Source organism: Portunus trituberculatus, chromosome 39 (genome assembly GCF_017591435.1).
Source record: "Portunus trituberculatus isolate SZX2019 chromosome 39, ASM1759143v1, whole genome shotgun sequence".
NCBI classification, from domain to species: Eukaryota; Metazoa; Arthropoda; class Malacostraca; order Decapoda; family Portunidae; genus Portunus; species Portunus trituberculatus.
Window position 1 is genome coordinate 6,810,571 of NC_059293.1, and position 27,355 is coordinate 6,837,925.

At 42.2% G+C, this 27,355-nt stretch overlaps 1 protein-coding gene across 3 annotated transcripts in view; it reads left to right on the forward strand.

The window, feature by feature from the left end:
* The window catches only part of LOC123515648 (nitric oxide-associated protein 1-like), a 267,601-nt gene that overhangs the window by 213,828 nt on the left and 26,418 nt on the right, over nt 1-27,355 (forward strand). The gene's annotated exons all lie outside the window — the stretch shown is intronic.

The window sequence follows — 27,355 nt, forward strand, 5'->3', positions numbered from 1 at the left end:
GAATTTTATCTTATAATTAGTATTTGGACATATTTTCCTTGGACTTCAAAACACTCTGGATCCTCCTGGGCATGGAAGCAGCAAGGCTGGAGAAGTAGGAGGCATCAAAGTAGATCCATATCTCCATCAGATTCTTGATGCTGCCGGAAAGTGATTCTCCAGCTTGGTCTTCATCACTTGCCAGGCATTTTTTATGGGGTTAAGGTCTGAGGAGTTGCCTGACTAGTCGAGAACACATAATGTTCTTCACTATGAACTCATCGACAGCCTTGGACCTGTGTGCTGGTGCTAAGTCATGCATAGAATATTCTGCATCGTGAATGCTCCAAATTGTTAGCATGTACTCATGAAGAAAGTAAAGTCCAACAGAGTCCTTATGACCTGTGACTGTACCCCACATCATAACACTGTTTGTGTGTTTGATCATTTTGACAGTATAGTGAGGGTCATAATGGGACACGTTACTGAACCTCCTCACAACCTTGTAGTTCCCCCAACCAGCCAGAATGTGCTTTCAATCACTGAACATTACTTTCTGCCAGTCTGCTGATATACACTTCTTGTATTTCCAGCAGAAATCCAGATGTTGCTTCTTCATAGCCTCCGTCAGAAGCAGTTTCTTTGCGGCACGGTGTATTGCCAATTTTAAGTCCTTTCTGAATGCAGTGTTGAATAGTTCACACCAAGACGTTCTGCAGGTGATTGGGGAGTTTCTCTTTCAGGCTGACGGCTGTAATCAAAAGGTCTTCCTTCACCTCTCTTGCCAGGACCTTGCCTGTGCGTGGCGACATTTTCCTCAGTGCCCCAGAGCCTAGTTTTATGGCTGGTTCTCTGCTGCAGTTTTTAGCTTGTAAATGGTCTTCCTTGTCACCTTTATTTCTGCCACTACGCGCAGAAATCCAGATGTTGCTTCTTCATAGCCTCCGTCAGAAGCAGTTTCTTTGCGGCACGGTGTATTGCCAATTTTAAGTCCTTTCTGAATGCAGTGTTGAATAGTTCACACCAAGACGTTCTGCAGGTGATTGGGGAGTTTCTCTTTCAGGCTGACGGCTGTAATCAAAAGGTCTTCCTTCACCTCTCTTGCCAGGACCTTGCCTGTGCGTGGCGACATTTTCCTCAGTGCCCCAGAGCCTAGTTTTATGGCTGGTTCTCTGCTGCAGTTTTTAGCTTGTAAATGGTCTTCCTTGTCACCTTTATTTCTGCCACTACGCGTATAACAGACGACCCTTCGACTAGGAGGGCAAAGGCCCGGGTTTTATCTTGAAGAGACAGCTGTGTATAACTGATAATAATAAATGTTGAGTGTCTGGAAGCACATCGAAGTTGCCGCTTAAGTAACAAATAAGTGTAATAAAATACCCTCTCTGTAGAATTGCTGGAGGCACATTTAGGCCTGGTGTGGTAAGGAACAATGAATAGAGATGGGCTAGCTCCTATCCCTAACTGATTCCTCCAGCCCACCCATTGAACCTATATATCCTCACAGAATCCTTGGATAAAACACACTTTTATATAATTAAAATTTCACCTATCTTTTAGCATTCTTACCTTGCATACATGTTAAAGAAATTAAGATTAAAAAGAAAAATTATATTCCTCATCGGCTGTGTGGTCCAACAGTGTGATGTCATGCATGACTTACAGTGTACAGGCAACCCCGCTTAACGAACAGGTTACAATCCTAAAAACGTTCGTTGCATGAATTTTTAAGTGAACCAATTATAACGAATTTGATCCCTGACTTGAACTTTCATTGAGAGTAAACAAAGCGAGAGTGCGTCATAGTACAGTAAGCCCCCACATTTAGCGATCCTATTAGTCTGCCAAAACCATTGCTAAATTGGAATTTTGCCAAATTTGAATACTACTTTAAATAGGGAAAAATACCAATCAGTCTTTCGTCTGCCCAAAGTCCCCATTTCGAGTCCCCATTTACAGCTGCAACATCGCCGCCTTCATGAGAATCAGCATCCCCCGAACCACTAGTGGAGGCCATGGTGATAGTGAAACTCGCTAAACAGCGAGGATGGGAGCACAAAAAATGAGTTCACACGCTGGATTAACACACACAATAAATAGCTCAAGTGTCAAGCAGGAATGCCGGAGGCACTGTGGGGCTGATGTCACGGCCAAACAGACACGCGATTGGCTCAGAGCGAGCGGGAGGCGGGACAGTCTAGCGCGGTACATTTGCTAAATATGAGAAAAAATCACTAAACTTGAGGGCTTGGCCTTTTTCCAGACAGTCACTAAATAAGGATTTCGCTAAATTCAGGGGCTTACTGTACAGTAAAAGGTTTAATGAAAGTAAAAATTATGAAGTTAAACATTTAAACAATTCAGTTTAAGACTTAAGTCAATATAATGCACACTAATCTATGTAACTTTATAATGTTGATGATCTTAACCCTTGTGCAGCGATGATCGTTCATGAACGATCGCATCAGTACGTTTCGTGCGGCGGTGATAGTTCATGTAATCATGATTTTTCGCGCCACTTCTTTAAACTTCCCGTTTTCTTACTCAAGTTGGAGGGCGAGTGTATGTATCAGGCAACAATGTCCACGAGCTGAGTTGCCAGTTTTGCTATTTCATCTCAGTTTAGGCTCACATCTTTCCATCTTGGAGGAGACATCTGGCAACCCCCATGACACTGCGGGTGGAACGTCCCCTCCGCATGAGGAGAAATATCACAACAACGAGATGGATAGTGATATATACATGTTGCTACATTATGGTCATCTAATTTATCAATCATCTTTCCCTATTCTCATACAATCTACCCTCCTAACATGAGAGAGAGAGAGAGAGAGAGATTAGGAGAGTAAGGAAAGGCCTAGAGTCTAAACAAGCTGACACATCTCTCTCTCTCTCTCTCTCTCTCTCTCTCTCTCTCTCTCTCTCTCTCTCTCTCTCTCTCTCTCTCTCTCTCTCTCTCTCTCTCTCTCTCTCTCTCTCTCTCTCTCTCTCATTGGAAGTACAATTTCTTCACCCAAAAGATATGCCCAGAGAGAGAGAGAGAGAGCGAGCAAGCAAGAGAGAATTGGCGCGCTGGTATCGTACTGAGGGTTGTTTCTCCACGGCAGGTTACATCGTGGCTATCAGGAGGAATATTTGATAAGCAATAACTTTGCTGTCAGAGATTGTAGCAAGCTGCAAAGTACATCAATGTATTCAGAATTTCAAAGAGAAACGTATTTTCATGAGTAAAACTATCTCCTGTGATTTTTTGAATTTACCATTTAGGGAAAGGCCTAGAGTCAAAACAAGCTGACACATCTCTCTCTCTCTCTCTCTCTCTCTCTCTCTCTCTCTCTCTCTCTCTCTCTCTCTCTCTCTCTCTCTCTCTCTCTCTCTCTCTCTCTCTCTCTCTCTCTCTCTCTCTCTCTCTCTCTCTCTCTCTCTCATTGGAAGTACAATTTCTTCACCCAAAAGATATGCCCAGAGAGAGAGAGAGAGAGAGAGAGCGAGAGAATTGGCGCGCTGGTATCGCACTGAGGGTTGTTTCTCCACGGCAGGTTACATCGTGGCTATCAGGAGGAATATTTGATAAGCAATAACTTTGCTGTCAGAGATCGTAGCAAGCTGCAAAGTACATCAATGTATTCAGAATTTCAAAGAGAAACGTATTTTCATGAGTAAAACTATCTCCTGTGATTTTTTAAATTTACCATTTTACCTGCAGATGGGAATGATTAATTTATAATTACCCCATCACACAAGAGTTAAATTTATGAAGGGAGGGAGAGTGGAGTGAGAAAGACACTGTGGGATGTAAACAAAGGGTGCATCATTGTACCGCATACAAAACTTATGTGCCACATTTCCACAAGGCTTTCCATTTTATCCATTGCAGAGTCACGAGTTCAGATGGTTCTTTTAGCTTGCAAGAAAGATACAGTCTCACCAGCCTTCTTAATAGAGTCTGCTGACTTAAAAGTAGTAGAGACAGTAGATGGAGTCAAGCCATGGTGGCGAGCAATGCTATTAGTTTTCTGGCCTCTCGTGTCTGTGAATAATATCTACCTTCACTTCGAGAGTAAGAGACTTTCTGGTCTTCTTAGCAATGCTAGGTGACGTTGCAGGGCTGGTTGCAGGGCGTTTTGGTGGTATGTTGAGCGAGGGAAGACAAGCTGCTGCTGACGCTGTTATTGTTTTGAACTAAAAGCAGGGGAGGGTAGGAGAATGAGTGGTGTACGTTTTGTCCACGAGGCGCTGGTATATTCAAAAGTCTGTCGGCTTGCGTGATACGGCAGGGCTTTCAAATTTGGAAAAAGTTACCTGGATAAATTATCGTTAAAGCAAGTTCGGTGTTCATTATATGAGCAGATGGTAGTAAAATTAAACGTTCGTTGTAGCGAAATTTTGTTGTGTGAACGTTCGTTGCTTGTATTGATTTCAAGGCTCAGAACGCAGTAGACGCTTCCAGGGTTCAGACATTTGACCGCTCTCAGTGGCTACTTGATGGAGTTGGTGTTTGTGTTGTGTGTCTGCATGGTGGCTCTCTGGAGGTTGCTTTTTCTGCACTGGCCACTTAATGGGGCACAGAGGACATAGCAAGTTTGTGTGTGTTTTTCTGCTCAACAAGACATGTGCTCTTGAAACCATGTTTGTAATATTGCTATAAAATTGGATGGTTTTGGTTGGCAACTAAGGAAAGATTTAAGACCATCAAAGTTTTTGTGTAAGAACCTAATATTGATATGCATAAGATTTAAATAATTGTAATCCAATGAGTATACAGCAGAAGAGTATTCATCAAAATTGAAGTACACTTTGAAAGTGAGTTAATATCTTGATGATGAGAGATTTGTTCTATTACATATAATTCTAGGTTGGAGTTATCATTATCCTATTCATTTTTTACATTATTCTTCATATAATGATCTGTACAAATTCTCCATGAGGTGATTGTGTGATTTGTATCAGTTAAGTAATTACAGAAAAAAGATAATGTTCAGAAGAAATAAGATTCTATACTGTCTTCCAAGTATGTAAATAGAATTATGCGAAATAAAGGTACATACACATATAAATAAAAAAAAAATTCAATAGGTAGGTACATTAGTAGCTGTTGAATGTTGTAAATTATGTTTATAGATGTCATTAGATTGAAAAGAGTGGATAATAATGGTAACAGAGCAAAATGAACTCCATAAATATGATAGATAGTGGCAGAAAATATAAAATACAAAAATACCCATTGTGTAACAGTGGTACATTGAGGTAGAAAAGATCAAGTAATGCTGAAATGAAAGATAGAGATGAAGTAATGAGCTAATGTAGTGGTGACATAGGGAAGGTAAAGTAGTGATGAGGTAGGGAACGTAAAATAGTAGTGAGGTAGGGAAGGTAAAGTAGTATTGAGGTAGGGAGATAAAAGTGTGGTGAGGTAGAGAAGGAAAAATAGTAATGTGATAGTGAAGGTAAAGTTGTGGTGAGGTAAGGAAGGAAAAGTAATAGCAAGGTAGGGGGAGATAAAGAAGTGGTGAAGAAGGGAAAGAAAAGTATTATTGAGATAGGGAAGGTTAAGTAGTAGTGAGGTAGGGAAGGAAAGCAGCAGTAAGGTAGGAAAGGCATGGTAAGGTAGGGAAGCTAAGGTACTGGTGAGGTAAGGAAGGTAGTAAAGTTTAGGTTAGGTAAGAAAATTATGGTGAAGTATTAAAGTTAAAGTTGTAGTGAAGTAGGAAAGGTGAAGTTGTGGAGAAGTAGGGAAGGTAAAGATGTGGTGAAGTAGGAAACATGACTTATTCTGTGCAAAGAATAAATTTCACTTGCTAGCGGATTCCAGACCATGTTAACGAATAAGCTCTAATGCTGGGATGTCTATAACCTTAGTTATTCACTCAGGAGAGAAAAACTGGCAGGGATGCCTCAGAAATTCATAGAAGCTGTTTTAGCAAGAGATGAGATGTGAAGTTTCTAGCTAAAATTATGAATAGAGGACAGACCAAGGATATTCAGTGTGGAGGAGAGAGACAGTTGAGTATCATTGAAGACGAGCGGATAATTGTCTGGAAGATTATAGTGAGTTGATATATGGATAAATTGAGTTTTTCAGGCATTGAAAACTACTAAGATTTATCTCCCCAATCAGAAATCTTAGAAAGATCAGAAATCAGACATTCTGCGGCATCCCTGCATGATCTGTTGACTTCCAGAAGGGTTGGACGTCTCTGAAAGGACTTGGAAAGATGTAGGGTGGTATCATCAGCATAGGAGTGGATAGGGCAAGAAGTTGTTTGGTTAAGATCATTAATAAATGATAGAAAGAGAATGGATGATAGGACAGAACCCTGAGAAACACCACTGTTAATAGATTTAGAAAAAGAGCAGTGGCAGTCTACCACGGCTGCTATAGAACTTTCAGAAAGGAAACTTAAGATAAAGTTGCAGAGAGAAGGATAGAAACGTAGGAGGGCAGTTTGGAAATAAAAGTTTTATGCCAGACTGTCAAAAGCTTTTGATATGTCTAACACAACAGCAAAAGTTTCACCGAAATTTCTAAAAGAGGATAACTAAGACTCAGGAAGAAAAGCCAGAAGATCACTATTACAGCAGCCTTGACGGAGGTCATACTGGCGATCAGGTAAAAGACTGTGAAGAATCTTCCCATTCAGGATAGATTCAAAAACTTTAGACAAGCAAGAAATTAAAGCTATAGGATGGTAGTTTGAGGGATTAGATTGATTGCTTTTCTTTAGGAACATGCTGAATGTAGGCAAACTTCCAGCAAGAAGCAGTAGAAGTCAATAGACATAGTTGAAAGAGTTTAGGCAAGCAAGGTGCAAGCACAGAAGCACAGTTTTTGAGAACAATAGGAAAGACCCCATCAGGTCCATAAGCCTTCCGAGGGTTTAGGCCAGCAAAGGACATGGAAAACATCATTACAAATAATTTTGATCGAAGACATGAAATAGTCAGAAGAAGGACAAGCCCAGAATCATCCAAGATGGAGTTGTCAGCAAAGGTTTGAGAGAGGAGTTCAGCTTTAGAGACAGAAGAGACAGCAGTGGTGCCATCAGAGTTCATACACCTCTCTCTCTCTCTCTCTCTCTCTCTCTCTCTCTCTCTCTCTCTCTCTCTCTCTCTCTCTCTCTCTCTCTCTCTCTCTCTCTCTCTCTCTCTCTCTCTCTCTCTCTCTCTCTCTCTCTCTCTCTCTCTCTCTCTCATATATATATATATATATATATATATATGGATCTGTGTGGCAAAGTGATTGATATAATCCTCCTCAGATCGATCTGCAGTGAACAGCAAGGACCCCATACTGCCCATTATCCCCACGTTGCTTCTCTCCAACGATCTCTTCACCATCGCACAACCTCATAATTTATGCACCGCGGAAATCCTGGCCATGAGGTAATGGAAGTGAGCTATACAGGCGATACCTCCAACATCAACAAATTGGCTCCTGGAAAATGCACTTGGCTACAATTTGGTTGGCTACACATTCTCAGAAATGGCTCCTTTAAAATGCCATTTGCTACACTTTTGGCTCCTGTAATTCTGGGCCTAGCTGGAACCCTGTATATATATATATATATATATATATATATATACAGGTATCCCTTGGTTAACGATAGGGTTACGTTTCCCAAAAACAGATCGCTAACCGAAACGATCGCTAACTGAGGGATTTGAAATTATCAACTACATACATGTATTTCGCGATGCGTAAATAAACGACACTTTCTATGTTGTTAGTTGTTATTTACACCTTTAGAATTGGTAGTACTTACCTTGAGGAGTGGATGTGATATGTAGTGTGTTGTTTTGTGCCCCGAGGGACACAGGGCCTTGGAGGATTAAATCTCATCATGCCCACACCGACCCAAACTCGGTCAGCTGCTTCAAACCCTTCAAATTCTTGAGAGAATACGTTTTCCAGTGGGGGTGGGTCATCCAGGCTCTCCTCATCGTCACTCAAGGTTACGGTGGATGTGAAGGATAGATTGGATGTGGGTGGAGTTGTTTTGGAGGTGGATGGAGTTGTTTTGGAAGTGGGTGGAGTTTTTTTCGAGGTAGCAGGACGAACTTTGAAGTACGACGAGATGACTCCTATGGAAGTAGATGGGATTGCTTTTGAGGTGGATGGGGTAGCTTGGGAGGTGGATGGAGTTGCTTGATCGGTAGATGGGGTTGCTTGGGATGTGGATGGGGTTGCTTGGGCGGTGAGTGGTTTGAAGAAAGATGAGATGACTGTCTGTTTTGCCATCCTTTTCTTTGCCTCAAATAGTTCTTTATACACTTTCATGTCATTTTCTATAGCATTAGTCACGCCATTACTTCGGTTTGGGTTGGGGTCATTCTCCTGGAGAAGATGTATGGCCTGGTTAATATGATTAAAAATCTCCTCGAAAATCTTGACGGAGAGGGTTCTTTCAGGCTCCTTGTCCTCCTCCATTTCCTCCAAAGTATTTTGTTTCTCCAACTCCATGAGGTCGTCGTTGGAGAGAGGCTCAGAATGACTGTCCAGCAGTTCTTGTACGTCATTCTCGTCCACCTCATTGAAGCCTGCCTTATGGGAGATATGAACGATGTCTTTCCTTACTGCTGTAACATCGACAGGGACTTCCTGTTTACGTTCCACGCACTCAGGCCACAAATTACGCCAACATCCATTCATTGCCGACTTGGACACCTCCTTCCATGACTCGTCGATGTTGTCGATCCCCTTTTTAATGTTATAATCCTTCCAAAATTGTTTCATGGTCGGCTTGTCAGGGGTGTCAATGCAGGCCAACAGCTGTTTCATGGTGCGCCGCTGGTAATAGGCCTTGAAAGTAGCGATGACTCCTTGGTCCATCGGCTGGATGAGGGCAGTTGTGTTTGGGGGCATAAACATGACCTCAATATTATCTGCCCAGTCATTCATGCTCTCTGGGTGGCTGGGGCGTTGTCACACAGCAAGAGAAATCTGTTAGCAATGTTGTTTTGGGCAGCATATTCTTTTAGGAATTTGGAGAGGTATCCTGTCACGTAACTTTGCATGATAACAGTCGTCATCCACCCTTTTGTTTGCCTTCCATACTACGGGCAAATATTCCTTAATATAGCCAGACAGAGCTCTTGGGTTTTGGGAATGGTAAATAAGGCATGGTTTAAGCTTAAGATCACCAGCGGCATTCCCCCCCACCAATAATGTTAACCTGTCTTTAGATGCCTTGAATCCTGGTGCCGACTTCTCCTCCTTTGCTATAAACGTTCTCGATGACATCTTCTTCCAATACAGGCCTGTCTCGTCAAAGTTTAGAACCTGCTTGGCTGAATAACCTCCTTCCTCGATGCGCTCTTTAAGCAAAGGCTTGAAGGCGTTTGCAGCGGGTTGATCCGAACTCGCTGCCTCCCCACTAACCTTGAGGTTGTGTAGACTCCCACGATGTTTGAAACGTTCAAACCACCCCTTACTGGCCTTGAAGGACACTGTCTCGCCTATGTTGAATTCTGGTTTCAGGTCCTCCCACAGGCTCAGTGCCTTAGTAGTAACGAGTTGGGTAGAAAGAGGCATGCGGCGTGTGTGTGGTCTTCAATCCATAGCCTCAGCAAACGTTCCAATTTTTCCATAATCGGTTCCCTGTTACGAGTTGTTGTGTGTTTGTGCAGGTTTGTGACTTGGTTGGCCTGCTGCTTCACTTGTACTTTTTCTGGAGAACTGTTGATACAGTTGATTGAGATAAACCAAGGGCACGAGCAATAGAGTTTACCCCTTCACCACCCTCATGACGAGTCACAATGTTCAACTTAATATCAAGGCCAATGCTCTTTCTCGATTTTTAGCCTTATCTCCCGGTGGAGAACAATCGTTGGGTCGCTTGGAAGCCATCACTAAGTTCACTTGATCACAAATAAGCACAAAAAGAAGTTTAGAGCGAGCGTGATAGAGTTGTTGTTGCACAATCAAAACAGCGGAAAGACTGTGGTGTGTTTACTGCACGGGCCGCGGGTGGATGGAGGCGCTGCGATCGCGATTGCGATCGCGATTGCGATTGGTCAATCCGATCGTTAACCGAATTTTGGCGATCGTTAACCAAAAATAGGGATTAATTTGGAGGGATCGTATGAGCGAAATATCGTTAAGTAGTCGATCGTTAACCGAGGACACCTGTATATATATATATATATATATATATATATATATATATATATATATATATATATATATATATATATATATACTGTTCCTTTTTCCTTCTCTTCTGATTTAGCTGCCACCACCCAATTTTTGAGTTAGCAAAAACTGGGAAAAATATCTAGGATGAATGACCCACAGAGATTCATACTATGTACATACATATATTCTCCACAATATAATAGTTGCACAATCTAGCAGGGTTATCTAGCCACTGTCACAATCACTCTTCCTGTATTTCCCTCCTAACGGTGATCCTCTGTTGCCTCTACTCCTCTGTCTTCTCCACACGTCCTTCTCCTTCCTTCGGTTGATCACTGTCACAAGCACTCTTCCCGTATTTCCCTCCTAACGGTGATCCTGTGTTGCTTCTATTCCCCTGTCTTCTCCAAACGTCCTTCTTCCTTCGGTTGATCCACTGCCCCAGGGCTTGGATGGTTAATGGTAGATAAACCCTCTCACTTCGTTCCTCCTTTCCTTATGCTGGCGGTCACGACCGACAATTGTATCCCGATGACTAGGTCACGGGGACAAAAAAGAGGCCTGAACGGGGATGGTTGCAAGCCGGGCACCATCATCTGCCTTGTCCGGCGTCACTTAAGTTCTCCATCACACGGTGGTGCTCCTACATCTCCTGACACCTCACTCTCCACCTTCACACCCTGTAACACAGTATCAAAGTTTTCAATGAAATCTGTCACTGATCATTATCCTTACCCACTTGATCACTTCACTGTTTTCCAGGTCTTTCCAATAACTCACCATTTCTGGGTCGCTGCAGAGCAGAGAGAGAGAGAGAGTAGCTTGTCTGATAGGTCTGGCCAGCTTGCTAACTGTGTGTGTCAGGCTGCTGTGCTTACCTGGCATATAAGTCCTCAGTATTTGCCTCAGGGTGGGTTCACACATGGCAATCCCCCAGTTCAAGTTTCTCTCAATCTGCTCACTTACTCGTTCATTCCCCTCCTTGAGGTCCTGGTTCAGGGCTTCTGTCTCGTTACTCACCGTTAGTTACATATAGAAAGATCGACTCTTACAATAGGTATTTACATGTTTACAATCATGCTTCATCATATACAACTCACTGTATACCTTATCCTTTTCTTCCAGCCTTGTTGATGGGTTAGTTTGGACAACTTGACATGGTAATGACCTTGACCTACTTGATCGATCAGTACATGGGATTCCCCTTCCCTTAGTCCAAACTATATATCAACAAGTAAAATTAAAAATTAACCATTCTTAACATAATACGCCCTGGGTGTTGTATTGGTAGTAGTAGGATACAGTTCTCTCTCTCTCCGGCCGTTGGCTGTCCAAGTGGGGTTACAATATGTTAAAATAACAAACATCAATACATTCTCTACATCACATTACAATATTGCGCCTAAACAGGCTTCTGGTCACTACAGGACCACTCCCTAGCTGAGCAACGGTTAGCTATCCCTTTATACATCCTGGCCACAAGTGTCCACATGGTGAGGAGTATCACTCTCTCACCGAACCCTTCCATTCACAGGGCGTCGTCAACAATATAACAATATAATGCCATAGACAAAGAACCGTTAATCTCCTGGGGCTTTTAGTACACTTATGATGGGATATCAGGCTATTCGGCACTCGGCCGTCGTTTGAGCCTTCCTACTGGGATATTACTGGCTTTACTTGCCTACTCCTCCTTCCACAGGTTTATAACTAGGGGTTTCACATTCATCATTTCTTTTTATTATCCTAGTCCCTCACAGTCAGTTCTGGCGGTGGAGTTTCTGTTCCTTTCCTAGTTACCGTGGGCCATTCATCCTTTCTATCCCTCTAAACTCCTTCTAGCACTCCTCCACGTATCTCCTGACTGGTCTTCTCTCTCTCCTGTATCTAACTACATCCTCCTCTCCTTCACCCTCGGGGTCCAAGTTTTCTTCCTGTTCCACCTCATCCTCAGGTCTATTCTTTCTCGCCATCCCTGGTTCATCATCATCTCTGGACCTTAGGGATAACCTCCTCTCTCTTCTGGGCCTTGGTTGATCGTTTTCTTCCTCCTGTTCCATATCGTCTTCAGCGGAGAGATATAGCTCTCTCTCTCCCACAACAGAATGTCTTCATGACCAACGTACGGCATTACATTATCAGCTGCCCAACGCACGATAATTCCGTTGAAAATGTTCTCTAGCAGATAAGCACTGCCTTGTCTAATCACTTCCTTTACTCGGTAACCATTTTACTCCTAACTTCTTATCGCTCACCGATGTGGTGTAATCACGCTTGATCCATACTAACTGTCCTCCCTCTACTTGTTGCGTCTTCCTCCCGATGTTGGCTCTGTCGTGCCACTTCTTCGCTCTCCTGCGGTGAGTCTCTTGCACCATTTCTATTGCGCGTGCCAGGTCACTATCTTCTTCTAACTGCGGTAGCTCCACTCCTATGAATCGTGGCTGACGGCGATTAAACATTAAGAAATGAGGTTGCTCACCCGTGGTCTCATGGACTGAGCTATTGAGTACTCTCTGGCATGCCTTTAGAAACTGTGGCCATTTATGTGGGTGTCCCTTACATAACGTTGTTAATACCGCCTTCATCGTTCTATGCATCCGTTCACATATCGAATTTCCTTCGGGATGATATGGTGTAGAGTGTACAAGCTTGATCCGGTTTTCTTGGCACCACTTTCTCATAGGCTCTGAACAAAATTCTCAGGCGTTATCAGATATCAATATTCGGGAAGTACCAAATAATTCAACAAGTGTGTCTAATTTCTCTATTACATTCTCAGTAGTTCTTGCTTTGAGGGGGTAAAATGTCACAAAGCGGGAATAATGATCGATGATTGTCAGCACATATTTCTAACCTACTACACCTCCTCCCATGTCCGTTACATCGATGCTAATTCTTTCCATGGGCTGTTTTACTGGTGGTAGTTCTTGCCATGGCTGTTGTAAACTTCTCGCTGATTTGAACTGCTGGCAAGTGATACATTCTTTTACATATTGTTTGACGTCTTGTTTGAGGTTCGGCCAGTAGAAATACTCTTCAGCTTTCAATATTGATTTATGTTGTTCTAGATGTCCAGATTCTTTCTCGTGGATTAATTGCATAGCGGTCTTTCTTAATTATCTTGGTACAACTAGTAAGTATAAGAAAGTACCATCGTTTTTTTGGTGGCTTAGATAAAGAATTTCATCCTCCAGGGTAAACTGATCTATGGTTGACCTGGGGTACTCGCCTATCGGTATTCTTCCTCCTTGCAAGTATTCAATCATTTCACACCATCTTGCTTCTTGCCTTTGCATCACCATCAATTCTTCTTTGCTCTTACCCAGCCATTGGTTCTCTTCTATCGCTCGAATGCGTCTCACTGGTCGGCTAAGTTGATCCATGACCCAGTTATCTTTTCCTGCTTTATACTCTATTTTGTAGCGGTAATCTCTCATTTTCAAGATCCAATGGTTCATACGTGGAGATTTGGTGCGCTGTTTGAAGACAGATACAATGGGTTGATGATCCGTGCGAATTATGCATTCGGTTCCCCATAAGTAATGATGGAATTGCCTGCATGCTAGTACAACTGCTAATGCTTCCTTATCTGTGGTGGAATATCTGATCTCTGCTGGTCTTAATTTTCTTGAAAAATAGGCAATTACTTAAGGTAGCCCTTCATCATTGTACTGCATGAGTACGGCACCGACATGGCTTTGACTTGCGTCTGCTTCCACTATAAATCGACGGCTGAGGTCCACTTTAACTAGAATTGGTACCTTCATTAACCTTACTTTCAACTCTTCAAATGCCTCCTGACAATCTTACGTCCACACGAATTGTTGGTCTTTCTTGGTGAGGTTGGTGAGTGGCGCTGTTATGTTTGAAAAATGCGCTATGTGTTTTCGATAGAATCCACACATCCCTACGAATCTTCTAACTTTCTTCACATTCCGCGGCGCTTTCATATCCATTATGGCTTCGATGTTATTAGGGTCAGGTTTATATCCTTCTTGCGAGATTATATGACCTAAGAATTTGATTTCCCGGTGTCCTATATGACACTTTGTGAGATTCAGTTTGATGCCTTTTTCCTTCATATACTGGAATACTGTATCTAATCTCTGGACCAGTGCGTTGTGGCTGGGAGCACTTACGATGACATCGTCCAGGTATGTTTTAATCCATTGTTGTTTCAATAAAGGGGCCAGCGCTTGTTTTAACTGGCGTATAAATACTGCAGCCGAGAAGCTGAGTCCAAATGGTTGTTACGTCTCGACTCTCTTCATCAAGTAGTCTTTTAAGTCCAAGGTGGCGTAGAACTTATTCCCCGCCACTTGCTCTACCAACTCTTCTAATTTGGGCAATGGATGGATGTCTGTCACCAAGTGTTAGTTTACTCGACGATAGTCGAGACATAGGCACTTCTCTCCTGATGGCTTGTTAACTAAGACAATAGGCGATACCCATGCCGCGGTCGAGCTTTCTATGATGTCGCGCTGTTCCAAGTCTTTTAAGATATCTGCGATCGCTATTTTGGCTTTCTCAGGGTACCTGTAAATCAGTGACCTGCATGAAGTTGGGTCGTACACGTAGATGTGGGCCGGTTCTTGGTTAATTAAGCCCAACTCGCCCTTCTCAACTATGAAGAGATCATTGTGATTTTGGATTAAATCTCTGATGGTACTTTGCTCGTCTTCACTTAAAAACGACCAATCTTTCTTTTCCATCAATTTCTGCAGCTTATCTCGGCGATTTATTGATCCACTTACATGGTCGTTGTTGGGTCCCATGGCTTCGCATACTTTCCTGACATCGCCCTGCTGCATAGCTGATTCAAGCTCCTGTTCTTCTAATACTTCATATCTGGCTAGAAGTGTACTGGGATATAATCTCACTTTCCTCTTGGTGGAATTACTTATAGGAAGGTAAACTTGACCATTCTTGACTTTAAATACAAAGGCGGCAGCCTGCTGTATCATATTATGACATCTCGTGGCCAACAAAATGCTTTCTTCTGGTTCATCCACTTGTATACTGACAAATTCGCTTGGCAGTGGTTCTACTCGTAAACCTTCTTTATTTAATCTTAGCCAAGGTGATCTTTTTTTTTCCCTTCTTGTGTTTTTACTTCCCCTTGTTCTTTTTGGACTCTTTCTACTTGTCCAATACCGTGTTCTTCATACTGTAACTGGAACTTCACATTATTGATTAACACATTTTGCCTGGGGTGGTCGATAACTAGCTGTACTTTCCCTAGTGCGTCCATCCCTAACAGTACCGGATTTTGGATGTAGCTGTTTGGCACTATTACCAGCGAGATTGGAATCTTGTCCATTCCTATTTGCATTGTCATATATATTCTCAAAATTCTTAGTCTTTGGCCTGTCACTCCTTGCAAAGGGGGATATTCTTTGCTGGTTGAATCTTCACTTCCATTTGCTTAGCCGTTTCTTGTCTGATAAGCGAGTAATCGCTGCCTGTGTCTAAGAGACACACCACTACGTGGTTATGTACGGTCATGTCAACCACGGGTGATTTGGGCTTGGCCAGTCATCTCTGGTGGTTGGTATGTCCCAGACAATTAGGCTGTCCCTTGCGACAATTAAGGCGTAAACAATCATAGCACGAGCCTGGTTCAGGCCTTTTCAAACATTCTGAGGGATTGTGGGAAGTGACACAGCAGTACGGACAATATGACGACGTGGGAGGGGGGGGGTCTCTTTTTCCGCTGGTTCATACTTAACCATTTTAGCTGCTCTTCTATCTCATCCAGCCTCTTGTCTGCCTTGGGCCCTGATGGTTCGGTGGGCAGGGAGGACTTTATCACTGTTCTCTCTAACAAGAATCTGTCCATAAACCTGTTAAAGGGGACATTATCATCCTTAAATAGCTGTAACCTCTCACGGCTGTCTCTTGGTTGTCCTTGCATTAGCTTGTTTTTTATAGTTTTGATTACATCGGGAATCTCTGCCCTATTAGTTCTTACTTCCAACGAGGCGAATCTACACTTCAGGTTAGCTACAAACTCTGTGGGGTCTTCCTGTAGCTGATACTGCATGGCGCTGATGGTATCAAATAAGTTATCCTTACTTCGGTCCGTGAGTTCTTCCGTTAATAGTTCTTTAAATCTATCCCACTTCATGTTTTGATGTTTCTTTTGTACAAACAGTTTTCCACCTGTGTAAGGAATACAGACAGGTTTCCTTCTCCGCTGAGCGTGCTTCTGTTATCCCTTAACTGGCGATTCATGGCAAGTAAATCTGCACATATTCCCTTTAGATGTTGAACTTCATCTTCTAATCGTGCTATTTCTCACCCACTAATTACATCTTCCTTTGATTCAACTTCAACCTCCTAGTCATATAGTTCTTCCTTACTAGAATTTTCCATTTTTACTGCCTGGTCTGGAGAAGGTAGTAACTTTGGTTCCGCCTCGAACACTTCCCAGTCACTCTGCATGGTCACTGCTATAATCCCTACTTAATTGCCAAGGTACCGTAACCGCGCGGTTACACTACTTGCCTTTATATAAAAAAAAAAAAAAAAAACAGGGTTTGCCACGCTGAGAGATGATCCCTGTGTCCTGTGAATCCGGTCCTCTCGGGTGTTCGTTCACCACCGAGTCTGGACCGAAACCAGCGTCTGGGGTTGTGCTGTCAGGACGTGAGCTGATGCCACCCTGAAAATAAATATAATAAAAAGAAACTCCTATTAGTAGCAGAGTGTACCTACCTAAACTTCTCAAGGCCCACCGAGAGCTTGCACCTTGCGCCATCATTGTGCCGCGTACTCCACACAGCTGCCAAACTTCTGTCTCACCCAGGACCGTCCACGAGCATTGAAGTGTACTCCATCCTCACTCAGGTCCTCGATGAATGTCTAGCATTGAAGTGCAGGAATGTTCGGCCTTTCAGGGTGCGACGTGGCAGGTTTCTGTTCACCGTCCTGGTGATTCTGTCATAGGTGTCTTGGCATACACCTTGTCGCTCCCACCGGTCTATCCGCCGTGGCTCCAGCATACACACTCCCACTCGGGCATGACAATCTTCCTCAATCTTCACCACCACCTTCTTGATGTCTTCTGCTATAGCTCGCGGGCTCGAGTACTCCTGTCAGGGCCGGCCCAAGCCATGGATCCATGGGGTCCTAAGCGAAATTGTATTTGGGGGCCCCCTAAGTAAATAAACAGGTAGGCAATGTTCTTACTGTAAATGTGTCATGTTTAATTATTTTTGGTTTAAAAAGAAAACGGAACCATCAGTTGCACGTGTTTGTTGTTGTTTTTCTGGGCAGGAAGCACTGGTGCAGCGAAGCCTTATAGTCCGGTGACTTAGCGAAAACAACGTGACAAGCTAGATTAAAGCAACAAACTTTGCACACTGGTTGTTTGGGTCCCATGGAAGAATATTAGAGAGTGGTGCCCGATCTGCAATACCCAGGAAAAAAATGGCCGCCCGATGAGCATTTATGATCCCATATAAATACTACTTGATTGGATTTAACGGTGATTTAGCACAATCTATGGGTGATTTAAGTACAAAGAACCACATAACATTACTTATAATATATTTTTACAACTCTATATTGGCTCCATATCCTTGATCATATAGAAATAACTATTTATACATGGGCAAAAAATAACAAATAGGCTACAATATATTTTTTATTGCTCTTGGGGTCCCCCTTGTGGCCTCGAGGCCCTAAGCCACCGCTTACTTCGCTTATGTGTCGGGCCGGCCCTGACTCCCGCACATCGTTACTGCCCAACCACAGTACGACCAGGTCGAACTGGTGGTGGAGGACACGATGCAGTTCTTGGTTCTCCAGGAAGGAAGCAGCACGGGCTCCAGGCGAGCGGTAGACGCGTAGCCTGACGTCTGGCACGACTTCGAGGTGCCGAGGTACTTGGCTATGGCCAACGAGGGCCACATGAAATTTAGCTGGCTTCACTGGAGGAGAAGCCTGTAATTGATCAACACCGGATGGTTAATAGTTTAACTAGCGGGTCACCACTGCCTGCCCTACCTAGCAGTACTTATGGCTCGAGTGGCTAGTTCAATGTGGATACGTGATTATTAAAGAATTATCCCACCACCGCCACCAAAAATGTACTGTTCCTTTTTCCTTCTCTTCTGATTTAGCTGCCACCACCCAATTTTTGAGATAGCAAAAACTGGGAAAACTATCTAGGATGAATGACCCACAGAGATTCATACTATGTACATACATATATTCTCTACAATATAATAGTTGCACAATCTAGCAGGGCTACCTAGCCACTGTCACAATCAATCTTCCTGTATTTCCCTCCTAACGGTGATCCTCTGTTGCTTCTACTCTTCTGTCTTCTCCACACGTCCTTCTCCTTCCTTCGGTTGATCCGCTGCTCCCGGGCTTGGATGGTTAATGGTAGATAAACCCTCTCACTTCCTCGCTCCTCCTTTCCTTATGTTGGCGGTCACGACCGACAATTGTATCCTGATGACTAGGTCACGGGGACAAAAAAGGGGCCCGGATGAGGGTGATTACAAGCCGGGCACCATCATCTGCCTTGTTCTCCATCACACGGTGGTGCTCCTACATCTCCCCTGACACCTCGCTCTCCACCTTCACACCCTGTAACACAGTATCAAAGTTTTCAATCAAACCTCCATCACTGATCACTATCCTTACCAACTCAATCACTTTACTGTCTTCCAGGTCTTTCTAATAACTCACCATTTCTGGGTCGTTGCAGAGCAGAGAGAGAGAGAGAATAGCTAGTCTGATAGGTCTGGCCAGCTTGCTGACTGTGTGTGTCAGGCTGCTGCACTTACCTGGCATACAAGTCCTCGGTATTTGCCTCAGGGTGGGTTCACATGTGGCAATCCCCTGGTTAGTGTTTCTCTCAATCTGCTCACTTACTCGTTCATTCCCCTCCTCGAGGTCCTGGTTCGGGGTTTGTCTCGTTACTCACCGTTAGTTACACATAGAAAGATCGACTCTTACAATAGGTATTTACATGTTTACAGTCATCCTTCATCATATACAACTCACTGTATACCTTATCCTCTTCTTTCAGCCTTGTTGATGGGTTAGTTTGGACAACTTGACATGGTAATGACCTTGATCTACTTGATCGATCAGTATATATACACAGTAATACTCCGCTCAACGAACAAGATAGGGGGTGTCAAAGCCATTCGTAGATCGAAAATTCGTTAAGCTGACATAATTTTCCCATAGGAAGTAATGGAAATAGGGGGGATGCATTCTGGGCTGGTCCCCAACATACCACATGGGTTAGATAAAAAGATATATCATATATACGTTTGACAGCATATTGGGCCACCTTCTTCTTCTTGTGACCCTTTTAGCCTGCGTGTTGTCTCTCCCCATGATATTTGTTTCCACTCCTCTATTGCCTGCTATAATGGATATCATATCTTAGTATTGATATACACTCATGCCATGAAGATAACCTCAACTCTGTGGCACTAAGTGATAGTGAATTATTAATGAAATACCGCGGTATTTCATTAGTAATTCACTATCACTCAGTGCCACGGAGTCAAGGATATCCTCGTGGCATGAGCGTATATGAATATTAAGATATGATATCCATTATAGCAGGCAGTAGAGGAGTGAAAACATAAACATCATGATGAAAGTAACACGCAAGCAAAAGGGCCACAAGAAGAAGAAGAAGCGGCTAAGTGATCGCGAGTCTACAGCTTCGTCTGTGGCTTATCTCATCTCTGCTTTATTCTTTTTGGTATTCCATGTAAGATTTCACTTTATGCATTAAAAAACAATCCTTTCTTGGGGGCAATATTTGTAAAAAGCTAATAGAAATGTTGTTTTGTGAACATAAATGCATATATAAGACAGTAACACCACCTCCAGAGGTGGTGTTCCCAGCAACCTCAGAGCAACCTGATAACAACAACCTTGTCACCGTCCCTCCAAGCATTCATGGATGCCATTTCGCTGCAAGAGGTTGCTCTGACATTGTTAAAGAATCTTGGATCCAGCTCCAGGAGCGCTAGAGACAGAGGCGGGGAGCCAGCCAATCACAGCGAAGCTACCGCGTTCGTCCCTCACCCGGCAAATTCAAATCCAGAAAATTCGCTAAAACGGATGTGGCTGTACGTTATGCAGATTTTTGGTCTAACTTTATATAGTACGTTAAACCGGAAATTCGTTAAACGAATAATAATGGCACTTTTGGTGATGTCTGAAGCCTCTCTCTCAACCCGACCAAATCACCTCTATAAGTAGACTCAGGTAGAGGGGTAGTAACCGGGTGGAGAGGGAGGAGTATACGTGGCTGTGGCTGACGTGGCTGATGACATACACGCTCCGGCGGCTTCACAGCTCCGAGCTGCGAAGCTCCAATCCTGGAAAGGAATGGCGGTGCTTCGGTAGTTCAGGAGTCATAGACATGACAATATATATATATATATATATATATATATATATATATATATATATATATATATATATATATATATATATATATATATATATATATATATATATATATATATATATATATATATATATACAGGCAATCCCGCTAAACGAAGGGATTCCGTACCTAAAAACCCTTCGTTAAGCGAAACTTCGTTAAGTGAACCCATTATAACAAGTTTAATCCCCTGACGAACTTCCATTGAGAGTAAACAAAGCGAGGGTACATCATAGTACAGTGAAAGGTTTAATGAAAGTAAAAATTATGAAGTTAAACATTTAGGCAGTTTAATTTAAGTCATTATAATGTACACTAATGTATGTATGTATGGACATAACTTTTTTTTTTTTTTTTATACCATGTGGGCTTTTCACTGGAATTTATGGGCTAAAGGGGATACTTATTAAGGGTACCTCCTATTTCAAAGCCAACCCGCTAGGAAACCGTTGCCCCGAGTGAGGAAGCCCAACCTACACTCAGACCGTAGACAGGATTCGAACCCGTGCGCTTGGAGACCCCTCGGGTCCCAAAGCACGCACGGATCCACTGTTAATGATCTTAAATTTATGAAGGGAGGGAGAGTGAAACGGGAAAGACACTAACCGGCAACCTGTGGAATGTAAACAAAGGGCGCATCATTGTATCACATACAAAACTTATGCATCACATTTCCACAAGGCTTTCCATTTTATCCACTGTAGTCACGAGTTCAGGTGGTTCTTTAACCTTGCAAGAAAGATACGGACTCACCAGCCTTCTTAATAGAGTCTGCTGACTTGAAAATACTAGAGACAGTAGATGCAGTCAAGATGGTGGCAAGCAATGCTTTTAGTTTTCTGGCCTCTCTCGTGTCTGTGAATAATATCCAGCTTGACTTCGAGAGTAAGAGACTTCCTGATCTTCTTAGCAACGCAAGATGACATTCCAGGGCGTTTTGGAGGTAAATTGAGCAAGGGAAGATGAGCTGGTGCTGATGCTGTTATTGTTTTGAACAGTGGCAATGAGTGGGGCGCATTTTGTCCACGAGAGACGCTGGTGTATTCAAAAGCCTGTCGGCTGCGTGATACGGCGGGGCTTTCAAACTTGGAAAAAATTACCTGGATAAAATTTTGTTAAAGCGAGTTTGGTGTTCGTTAAACGAGCAGATGGTAGTAAAATGAAACCTTCGTTATAGCGATTTTTTGTTGTGTGAACCTTCGTTAAGCGGGGGTTGTACAGGCAACCCCTGCTTAACGAAGGTTTACACAACGAAATTTCGCTACAACGAAGGTTTCATTTTACTATCATCTGCTCGTTTAACGAACACTAAACTCGCTTTAACGAAGTTTTATCCAGGTAATTTTTTTCCAAGTTTGAAACCCCCACTGTATCACGCAAGCCAACAGGTTTTTCAATACACCAGCGCCTCTCGTGGACAACACACGCACCTGTCACTCCCCCTAATTCAAAAAAAATACAGCGTCAGCAGCAGCTCATCTTCCCTTGCTCAATTTATCACCAAAATGTCCTACAATGTCGCCTAGCATTGCTAAGAAGACCAGGAAGTCTTTTACTCTCAAAGTGAGGCTGGATATTATTCACAGACATGAGGGAGACCAGAAAACTAATAACATTGCTCGCCATCATCTTGACTCCATCTACTGTGTACTATTTTCAAGTCAGCAGACTCTTCCTTGCAAGCTAAAAGAACCACCTGAACTTGTGACTCTACAATGGATAAAATGGAAAGCCTTGTGGAAATGTGGTATATAAGTTTTGTATGCAGTACAATGATGTGCCCTTGTTTACATTCCACAGGTTGCCAGTTAGTGTCTTTCATGTTTCACTCTCCCGTCCTTCATAAATTTAAGATCATCAACATTATAAAGTTACATACAAACATACATTAGTGTACATTATAATGATTTAAATTTAACTGCCTAAATGTTTAACTTCATAATTTTTACTTTCAATAAACCTTTCACTGTACTATGATGCACTCTCACTTTGTTTACTCCCAATGGAAGTTCAAGTCAGGTGTTAAACATACCATAATCGGCTCGCTTAACGAAGTTTCTTTTAACGAAGTATTTTTTAGGAATGTAACCCCTTCGTTAAGCGTGGGTTGCCTGCATATATATATATATATATATATATATATATATATATATATATATATATATATATATATATATATATGTGTGTACAGGCTTAACGAAGGTTCACACAATGAAATTTTGCTACAATGAAGGTTTCATTTCACTACCATCTGCTCGTTTAACGAACACCAAACTTACATTAACGAAGTTTTATCTAGGTAATTTTTTTCCAAGTTTGAAAGCCCCACCGTATCACACAAGCTGACAGGCTGTCGAATACACTAGCGCCTCTCGTGGACAACAAGTGCACCAATCATGCCCCCGTTCAAAACAATAACAGCGTCAGCAACAGCTCATCTTCCCTCGCGCAACTTACCACCAAAACGCCCTGCAATTTTGCTTAGCATTGCTAAGAAGACCAGGAAGTCTCTTACTCTTGAAGTGAAGCTGGATATTATTCACAGACACAAGAGAGGCCAGAAAACTAATAACATTGCTCGCCACCATCTTGACTCCATCTACTGTCTCTACTATTTTCTGGTCAGCAGACTCTATTAAGAAGGCTGGTGAGACCTTATCTTCCTTGCAAGCTAAAAGAACCACCTGAAATTGTGACTCTACAATGGATAAAATGGAAAGCCTTGTGGAAATGTGGTACATACATTTTGTATGTGATACAATGATGCGCCCTTTGTTTACATTCCACAGGTTGCCGGTTAGTGTCTTTCCCATTTCACTCTCCCTCCCTTCATAAATTTAAGATCATCAACATTATAAAGTGACGTACATACATACATTAGTGTACATTATAATGACTTAAATTAAACTGCCTAAATGTTTAACTTCAAAATTTTTACTTTCATTAAACCTTTCACTGTACTATGATGAACTCTTGCTTTGTTTACTCTCAATGGAAGTTCAAATCAGGGGTTAAACTTATTATAATCAGTTCGCTTAACAAAGTTTTTTTTTTAGGAACGTAATCCCTTCATTAAGCGGGGTTTGCCTGTATGTATGTATATATATATATATATATATATATATATATATATATATATATATATATATATATATATATATAAATGCACACACACACAACACACACACACACACACACACTCACACTCTGCGCTCCGTGGAGAGCGGACGTGCCTCCTGCTCAGAGCGGCATCTAACTAACACTCTACATGCTAAGCAATGTGCTTGAGTGAGAATAGTTATTGCTATTGAGGGGCGACCAGAGCGAGTGAACGAGTGTACAGAGTGAATGTAGCCTGGTGGCGTGTACATGGGAATGATCGGAGGTGTGAGAACCTCCACACTCCAAACGACAGAGCGGGAACCACACAAAGGCCAGCCATAGCAGCCGCCAACGCATCCCACCACACACGTAGCTACCAGGCCTGACCCCAGTGACCACACACCTCATGCTCCCAGGAAGAGTAAAAAAATGGATAGACCGGTAAGAAATAAATTACCAAATTCAAAATATGTTGATGAGGCCCAGGGAGCAAAGCCGAAAGTGGCCAGTCAAAGCATGAGTCCATCTTCAACAGGGCAACATTGCAAGGTAGATTGGTAAGGTTGGAGAAGAGATTTGAGGAGTTGGTGAAGGAATTAAAAGTTCAGAGGAGTGAGGAGGAGCAGGATAGAGAATTCCAAGGCTTTGAAGGAAAGAGTTAAGAGACTGGAGGAAAATGAAAAACGATTGGTGGATGAGAATGCACACTTGAGAGTGGAGGTTGAAAAATACAAGAGACAGTTGGAGGAGAAAATGGAGAGTAGTAAAGGAGAAAGATGACTTTAAGGAAATGATTAGTGAGCAGAATGAAAGGTTTGAAAGGAATGGGAACTGAAGAAAACACAATGGACTGAGTCGAGGGAAGCAGAGATGGTTGGATTACAAGAAATAATTAAAGTTCAGTTGAAGGAAGACAAAAAAGAAAGGTCCAAGGAACTGGTTAATGTAATGAAGAATAAGGAAACATTGATAAGGGAAATAGCAGAAAAGAAGAAGAGTGTGTTAATATTTGGGATGAAAGAACAAAATATAACATATAAGCCTAAGAGAATTAAGGAAGAATTAAAAACGGTAAGAGATCTGTTAAAAATCTAAATGATGATGAAAAAAAGACCTACAAGAAGAAGTGGAAGAGATCCATAGACTGGGTCCGTATAAGGAGGAGTGAGCAGACCGATTAAAGTAGTACTGAAGTCACAACAATCTGGAGGATATCCTATATAGAACATCAAAGTTAAGAGAGATAGAAGGTTGTAAAGAGGTGTTTGTGAGAAAGAATAGAAATGAGGAAGAGAGAGAAGATATAAGGAATTGGTGGAAGAGGCGAGAAGGAAAAATGATGAGCGGTCTGAGGAGGAAAGAGAAAGTTTTTGGAGAGTTATAGGAGAGAGAGTCAGAAAGTGGTATGTGGAAAAAAGGAATACGGAGGAACCCCTAGAGGGAGCAGTGGGTGGACCGTAATGTATACTAATATAGATGGGATACTGTCAAGTAGATTGGAATTGCAAGACTATATGATAGTGGAGAAGCCTGATATAGTGTGTTTGACTGAGACAAAATTGCATGAAAAAACGAAGATAAATTTGGATAATAAATATAATATATGGAGAAAGGATAGAGAGAGTAAAGGTGGAGGAGTTATGATTATGACGAATAAATAAATAAATGTGGATAAGGTTTGGTATGGGAAGAACAACGCAGAAGTGATAAGCATAAGGATAAAAAGTGATGGAAAAGAATTAATAATCATGGTGACCTATGTACCTCCTAAAACAAATTCTTGGACATTAAGGGAATACGACAATATGATCAAGGATACTTTACAGAGTTTGGAAAGTGTATTATCTGGAAAAAGAAAGGTGATACTAGTAGGAGATTTTAATTGTAAGGAGGTGGATTGGAAAAATCTAGTAAGTGGTGTTGGAGAGGAAGCATGGAGAGAGAGATTTCTTAATCTAATGATGGAAAATATGATGGAACAGAGGGTGAAGGAAAATACTAGATATAGAGGAGATGATGAACCGGCTAGACTGGATTTGGTGTTAACAAGAGAAGTGTACCTATGTGGAGATATACAATACAAGTGTCCTTTGGGAAAGAGTGATCATGGGGTTATGGAAATGCAGATAGCAACAACACAGCAAAGGAAGGACAAGACATACAGGAGTGGTAGATTGAATTATAGAAAGATGGACACAGAAAGTTTGAAAAATTATTTCAGAAAATTAGATTGGGAGGAGATGTTACAAATCAAAGAAGTGCAAAAGAAATATGAGATTTTTATGAAATATTATAAAGAAGGAGTTATGAAATTTGTACCAAAGTATAAACCGAGAGAGGAAGGAAGAAAGGATTGGTTTAATGCAACTTGTGTTAAGGCTAAGGAAAAGAGAGATGTGGCTTGGAAAAGATGGAAAAGAGCAGGAATATACTAAATAAGGAGAATTATAGAGTGGTGAGAAATGAGTATGTGAGGGTAAGGAGGAGGAAGAAAGAAAATTTGAAAAGATATTGTAGACAAGAGTAAGGAACATCCAAAATTGTTTTACAGGTTTATAAATGGTAAACTTAAAAAGAGAGAGTCCATTGAAAGATTAAAAGGAGAGCAAGGGATAGTAGATGACCCTAAGAATATAGCGGAATTGCTAAATAATAGGTTTCAGCAAGTATTTACTGAAGAAACAATGTTTGTGAAGCCTCAGAATATACAAGGAAATGTGCACATGGATGACATTAAGATATCTAAAAAGGAGTTATATAATATGTTGGAGGAACTTAAAGATGATAAAGCGATGGGACCAGATGAAGTTTCAGGAAAATTATTGAAGGAGTGTAGAGAAGAATTGATTGATCCATTATACTCTGCGAGTAGCTGTGGTGGCGAGTGGACGTGTTGTGTGTGCGCTCCGTTTCTGGCTGTGGTTTTTATAGTTAGCGAGTGGTGTTTGTGCTTGGTGTCTGTGTGTGGTGCTTTTGAGTGTTAGTGAAGTGAAAGTGTGTACTGCAAGTGTTAGATTAGAGTGAAATAGTGGTTAGAATCAGTGTTTGTGAGTTAAAAGTATTTTTGTAGAGCGAGGAGACTAGGCTTGTAACCGTCAAGTTGACCTTGAAAGAGGATTAGTTGACCTCACTTAGGCCCTCCACCACCACGGTTCCCCATGGTCACCTAGTATTTTTATTTGTTTGAGTTAACATATTGTAAATTAGTATGGCGGTAGCTACTGAGGTATATCAGAGTGTGATTGAGTGCGTGAAAGAGAGTGTTGAGGTGGGATTGGGAGAGTTTGTTGTGTGTGAGATGTGTGGGCATGACAGGAAGGTCGTTGACTTTTCTGAGTGTATGGTGTGTAGGCTCAAGAGCGAGAATTTAGTTCTTTCTCTTGAGCACCGAGAATGAGAGGAAATGAGAAAGCTAAGTGAGGGAAAAGTGCGAACAAGTTCTCATCTTTGAGTTGAAGGAGGAGGTTAAGAGGCTTGGGAGGCAGTGGAAAAAATTAGGCAGGAGATCAGTGTTAGGCCGAAGGTTGGACCTTCTGAGGGCGACAGGGTGGCTTGGCCTCTGTCGGGAAGAGCAGAGTGGGGAAGAGGAGCAGGCGAGCCAGACTGGGAAAGATAGTAGTCAGGATAGGCAGAGATGGCAGGTTGCGAGGGGAAGGAAAGCGGAGACAGTTAGGGAGGATAGGACCTGTTGAGTGTGAAAA